Here is a 7322-nt window from a genome sequence, read left to right as displayed (position 1 = left end):
TTATAGCATCCTCACACCCTACATACTTTCTATTTTACTCCCACATTCAAACACTTAAACATACACTGAAGAGATGATGTTAAATTTTTAACACATGCTTTCCAGAAATGTACTTAAAACATAGAAATGAACTAGTGAAATAAGTAATAATTGTAACTTAATATATTAAAAGAATCAATATAGTTAAACAATGGACCAAAGAACATTCAAGTCAGTGCTGTGTTTAGTCAATTATGTTACCCTTTATCCTGAATGCAAGCCACTTACGTGCATGATACAAAATATGGAGGCTCATCTCTCCTTGTATTTCCTTTATGGACAGTCTTTTTGTTTGTTTGTTTGTTTTCCACTTAAAGTTGACAGTGTAGGACAAATACAAGACAATGGAAGTGTAAAATCTGCACATGGGCTAATATTATTCACTCTCATCATCTCTTTCATCACTATCTGCCCCAACCTCGTAATCCTTCTCTAGGGCAGCCATGTCCTCACAGGTCTCAGAGAACTCTTCCTCCTCTATTACCTCACACACATACCAGTGCATAAAGGCACACTTGTCATACATCAGATAAAACTTGTGATCTGTGAGATCACAGATAAAACTCTGTGATCGAGGTGAGCCCAGGCTTCAGCAATGGCTGTGGTATTGGTCAGCATCTCAGCATGCACACAGCTCTGTGGATCTTGGCCAGGTCTCCACCAGGCACCACAGTGGGTGGCTGGTAATTAGTGGTAACCCTGATGTCAGTGGGACACCAGTCCACAAACTAGATGGTATGCTAAATCTTGGTCGTGGCAATGGCAGCATTGACTCCTTTGGGAACCACATCACCATGTACATGAGGCAGTAAGCAAGTATTTACCATGCCAAGGATCACATTCATCATCTGGTTGGCTGGGTCAAGGCAGGCATTGGTGATCTTTGCTACTGTAAGCTGCTCATGATAGGCTTCTTAGAAAAGATGACAGGGGCATATATGACCAGAGGAAAGTGGATGTGAAGGTAGGGCACCAGGTTTGTCTGGAATTCTGTCAGGTCAACATTCAGGGCCCCATCAAATCTGAAGGAAGCAATGATGGAAGACACAGTCTGGCTAATAAGGCAGATAAGCTTAGTATAGGTTGGGTGCTCGATGTCGAGGTTTCTATGACAGATGTCAAAGATGGCCCCATTGTTTTCCTATGAAGGCACAATCCATGTCCTCGATGGTGGTGTGGGTGGTGAGGATGGAATTGTAGTGCTCAACCACAGCAGTGGAAATCTGGCCGGCAGGGTAAATGGAGAACTGTTGCTTGGACTTCGTTCCATATTCAGCAGACAGCCACTCCACCACCAGGGAGGTGACACCAGAGCCAGTTCCTCCAACAAAACTGTGGAAAAATCAAGAAACTCTGAAGATCCATGCACTGATCAGGCAGCTTGTGAATTCTGTGCAAGACAAGGTCAGTGATCTCCTTGCCAATGATGTAGTGATACAGGTATAGCTATCGGCAGCATCTTCCTTTCCTGTGATGGATGAGCTGCTCAGGGTGGAAGACCTGGCGGTAGGTACGACTGCGAACCTCATCAATAACTGTGTGTTCCAGGTCTATGAATACTGCCCGAGACTGGTACTTGCTGGCGCCTGTACCACTGAAGCATCCCCCTCTCCAATGGTCTCGTTACTTGATATCTGGCCATTAGGTTGGATGCCATGTTCGAGGCAGTAGGACGCCCAGCAGGTATTGCTGATCCGAACACCAGCCTGATCAGCGTGGATGAAGACGATCTCACGCATATTGGGCCCTTGCACTGGTCCTCGAAAACTGAGGAAGTGAAGACAGAGTGACGAGGAGCTCCCACAAATAGACTACCAAGGAGCCCCAGGGAGAAGTAGTCTCTTGACATAATCCTAATGCTCTCTAATCACTTCATACACTATAATATAGGATTATGGAACATCTTTAAATATATATTTATTTAAATAGTAGAAATTTAAAATATTTGTTTGTAAAATAGCAACATTAAAATTAAAATTTAAAAAAATCACAAATTTGCCACCTTACCTCTTAAACTTTGATCAAGTCATCACTATACAAAAATACTACCATTATTTTTACTATAGTTTTTAAAATGAATTTTATGACTTTTTTGAAATTATAACTTAACTGTACCATTCCACTCTGCCTGCCCTCTCCCCAAAACTCTCCATAGCTTTCTTGCTCTATTTCAGATTCATATCTCTCTGTTTCTCTAATTGTCACAAACATACGCACACATGCACACACACTCCTAAATAAAACTTATCTATATGTAAATATATATATATATTTAAGTAACATATATATGTGATATATATATATATATATATTCATGAATACAAAAATTAAACCTACTCAGCCTGTAAAATGTTACTTGTATATGTATGTTTTCAGGGCGAACCATGCGATATTGAATAACTAATTGTTGTACTCATCCCTAGGGAAATTTTCTCCCTCTGTCAGCATTCCTGAATTGCAAGTTCATGTAGAATTACTTTTAATGCAACATTTAGAAATTATAATGCTGACAATTGATAAATATACTAGCTAAAACTACAAAATAAGTTATCTAAAATTAATTTCATGCCCTTATTATCTTTTGACATAGTACTAAAATAAATATACAGAAATAGAGAACAAAGAGACAAAATATTTTCATTAGTTTATGCTATTATACCAATAAATTGATAATTTATAAATATTACTTTATAGTAATGGTTATGACATTTAAAATTTTTCATTTCTATGGCTTTGACAAATAACATGACCAAAAGTAACTAAAGAAGGAAGATGAATTATTTCCATATTTAAATTATAGTCTGTAACTAGAAGAAAGTGGTTCATGAGTTCAAGTAGGAATGTGAAGCAGAAAGAAATGGAAGCACATAAAATACTGCTTGCTTGTTTGGTAACAGGTTCATACTAAGGTAGCTGTTTCATAGAGCCTAGGACCACCTCCTAGAGAATGACACCAACAAAAACTCCTGGGCCCTCCTAGATTAAGGCAATCTACACTCTCCATAAATATGACACAGGCCTATTGGATCAAAGAAATCTTCAATTTAGACTCCCTTTTCTATGACTCCAAGCTATTGAAAAGTTAGAACTAACTAGAACATGGACTCTATTTAAAACTTCAGTCAAAAAAGCCTTCTTTCCAATTGCTCTTTTCATAAACCTCAGATCCCACACCTCTCCCTGAAGTATGTTTTACCATTATTTTTACAATTGCTAGCATTTAGTGATTTTAGATTCAGTGCTAGACTACTTTAACCTATGAGCATGTTTGTAGCACATCTTGGTGCAAAAATCTATAAATTTGAAAAAAATCATTCCTCAAACAAATTATAATAATATTCAATATAATACACTGTATACATTTCACCTTGTCTTCTTTTGTGATATAAAATTTTACACTTTGGGAGTAGTAAGTAATATTTCCATGAGTTTCACTTATAAAAAGATTTATTAAACATATAAGAAATATGATTCTTTCAAGCTGGAAGGAACTTTATAAACATTCAATAATTAATTCTCATAACATTGCAGGAAATGCTTAATATTCTAACTTTATAGCAAGAGCGATAAGAACAGAATATTAAAGTTACTTGCTGAATTTATTAAAGTAGCTCATAGGTCTAGAATTAGAAAGTGGAGTGTGCCCCTGGATTTGGGAACACTGAAACAAACTACCTGACTAAAAGATTAAAGAGTGTTAGTTACATTTAATATGAAACTAGATCTTGAGATTATTATAGGTTGCATATTGCTATAAGTTGTTGAGTAAAATGTACTAACTTTTAAGAAGAATTTGAAATCTTGTGAGTGTAGGTGATTAAAACTATTGGCTCACTTCAATAAACTTTCTCTTTGCAGGGCTAATGACATCAGATTTTATGATGTCAAATCCCACAATTTCCTTATTTCCACTTTGCACAATTTCTATTGTGTTTTACATTCATTGGAGTTACTTGGATCAATAGTGTAATAGAATAACGTATATAATGATTATAAAATAATATTAACAATGGGGAATTGGTAATGGTTATGCAAAACAGTTACTTAATATATAGAGTTTACCTACAGTTAGTGAGGAAGCAAAAAAGATGAATATTATTTCATAAACATTGTAGTTCTTAGATGGAAAAATCTCCAATGTTTTCTTATCAGGAGAATCAACATAGTAAAAATGTCCATCTTACCAAAAGCAATTTATAGATTCAATACAATTTTCATCAAAATTCCAAGACAATTCTTTACAGACCTTAAGTTATCAAATCTCAACTTCATTTGGAAGAAAGCTTCTAATCCTGATTGGTCCAGCATTTCAGACTGTCCAACACAGGGCTCTAATTAATCCTGGAATTTCTCGACGTTTAAAAATTGGTCCACAAATGCTATCCCTAGTTTGTTTAACCATTTCCCCCAATTTATTTGGGGCTCTATATGGCTATTATTTGTCCCAATTCAGTTGAAAGAAACCTTAAGAGAATGATGTCCCATTTCCCTTAAAGAGTTGGGTAGATATTTGGTTGCTTTCTTGGGTGGTAGATGTTTATTTTCATTGAAGTTGGTTATAAGTTATTATTCGTCTTATTTAGAGAGAAAACAAGTTTGGTCTCAGGGATGTCTCTTCTTTCCTTTATCTTTCTTAGGTTTGGAGATAAGGGTTGAAAAGAAAGAACGAAGAATATAGAAATATATAGGAGTGATATGACAAAAAGAAGATTAATGAATCTACTCAACTTAATGCTTTAATTGTTACTCACAAGATTAGTTTTAATTCACTGGTATAGAATTTTCTATATAGATGGTAGAGAATTCAAGTTTAAGGTTATTCTTCACAAACATAATATATATTTCTACTCTACTATGAAGTATTGTACCCATACAACTCAATTATAATACAAGTTATACTTCCGATACTTTGAAAGTACCATTGCATGCTGTTTAGAATAAGTAAGGTATACAAGTCAATTGTCAGTTGACCAAATCATGGTCGCATCAATTACTAGTCTATTTTTATCACAGGAATATATATTCTAGATATAACAGATATGATTATATAGATAGATAAGGTAAGTTAGATAGTTAGATAAGGTCTTCAAAAACCTCAGAGGCATACAGAATATGGCATTTAAAGACATTTTTATTAGTTTCAAGATTCACTGACAATAAGACTGTTTAACTCCTGGCAAAACTCAGCCTATATCAAAAAGGATGATTAGCTTCAAAGAACCTCCTTTGTGATGATAGCTGCAAATGTGGAAAACAAGCCATTGGGGAAAATGTCCTAATTTCTGCCACAGACAGAATTCTGCCTAAAAAAGGACAAGGTTGGATGCAGGCAGTGTAGACAGTCAACTCTGCCAAGTCAGGGTAATGAAGCCCTCAATAGTTCCTGCCTCACAAATATATCTGCCAGATATACTGGGCCAGAACGCTGAAGATTATGTTCCAACATTATAGAAAGTTCTAGGTGATTATTCAGGCAGCAAACTGTCTCTGTCATTTTTACAGTTTGGAAGCTGCTAACTACACTTCCGGTTTACTCAAGTAATTAAGTTTTTTTCTTTCTCAAGGTTCTGATGGGGTTGCATACCAGATATTTTAATCTTACAATTAAGCTTAATTGTTTAGGGGTTAATATGTTTTTAGGTCTAGATAGATGTTTTAAGTTGATAGAGAAGAAATATGATAAATATTGATTTACATTCAGAATTTTAGACTCACCAAGATAGGAAAGATGCTTCCTTCAAGTTTGCCAATTATAAATAGCCAAATCACTATGAATGTAACATTTATATAATTCCTGATTGTTTATTGTTCTTCTTGCTGTATTTAGTTTCTTTTATTTATGTGTAATAATATAAATGTATATGTAAAAAGGAAATATAAAAAATAAAAAATAAAAAAATAAATTTGCTCTTTTTTATATGGGACAGCTGAACACCGATTAGAGATTCTATTGGAGAAAAAAATGGTTATCACTGAAGGCTAAATTTTAATACATGTTTGCCCTTATATCTGATTTAATTCAATGTATTTATTATTTAGTATGTCTCCTTCCATGTCATACTTGAAGGATGGAGCTGAAGGATGCCTGTATACCATAGATAGTAAAACAAAAAGCAGACTTTTAAGGTTCAAAATGTTTAAAATATTGCTTACTTGTAAAAATGTTCAAAATTTGATATTTCTTTTGGACATAAACTTTCACTCTTCTTTATGACTTTAGGTATATTAAGACAAAAATGTTGAGTAATTAAACTGATGTGCACTATTTTGCAATATTTCTTCCTTGAAGACACTGAATAAAGTTTGAAAGACTGGGAATGGTTTTTTGATTTATTGTTTAAATTTTCAATTATTTATATATTGTGATTATTAATTATTCATTAGGTACATCTTCAAGACAATGAAAGTTATTGATTGAATAACAGATAATAAAATAAGCAGACATCTTTAAAACAAAGAACTATAAACATCAAACATATTAAAATGTTTATTATATTTCAACTGTCAAGTAATTTCACTCTATTCAGAATGGTTGTTATAAAGAAAATAAGCAACAACACCAAATCTGGTACAGAGGTGAAGGGTTGTGAGCCCTTACCTGTTGCAGGTAGGAATGTAAATATGCCTGATAAGTACGGATGTGACTATGAATATTTCTTAATATATTAAAAATTGAAATCAAATATTTTATATATATATATATGAGAATAAAATAATCTCCCAGTGTTTTAAATACATAATTAGAAATGGCATTACATTTTAAAGAGAAATAACAAAGAAGACACAAATACCTGTTTAATAATTATGTATACATGCAAAATATGTTATAATAAAATAGGACAGAAACAATCATGTCAGTTATAAGTTATTTCTCTAGTTTGTCATGTGTCTTTAGCTGGTGTTTATATCTATCTTCTGTATTTAGTTCATTCTCAGAAATTATCTCAGCAAGTCTGGGCTATTTTTGTGTAAGACTGACCCATACAATAATCTCTAGAGGGTATAGCTCCTATATAAATATTTCTGGATTGTGCTGCGGTCCTTATTGACCTTAATCACAGAAATGCTCTGAGAGATCTGGTGAACTCTAGACATAATCTTCTTTACTTGCATTTTAGGCAAGGGAATCAATTCCCTTGTGGTCTGGATCAGTCACTCCTAACACCATTAGTCATTACCTTAACTTATGGTAGTGGTCAAGGGCAATTCTTTCCTTCCAGCTCAAATAGAATGCTTTTGTCTTTCTTGTATGTTTTTTTTCTCCAGGAAAAGCCACTCTTTCT

At 34.0% G+C, this 7322-nt stretch overlaps 1 pseudogene across 1 annotated transcript; it reads right to left on the bottom strand.

Annotated features, from left to right (window-relative positions):
- Nucleotides 1-415: 415 nt before the first annotated feature.
- Nucleotides 416-1778, bottom strand: LOC311606665 (tubulin alpha-1C chain-like; annotated as a pseudogene). Its single transcript has one exon. The product of its transcript is annotated as a tubulin alpha-1C chain-like (transcript).
- Between the last annotated feature and the right edge of the window lie 5544 nt (nt 1779-7322).

This window comes from Acomys minous, assembly GCF_964271855.1.
Source record: "Acomys minous genome assembly, chromosome: 10".
In the NCBI taxonomy this organism is placed as follows: Eukaryota; Metazoa; Chordata; class Mammalia; order Rodentia; family Muridae; genus Acomys; species Acomys minous.
The sequence above is the reverse complement of the archived record's forward strand: the minus strand, read 5'-3'. Positions and strand labels throughout refer to the sequence as shown.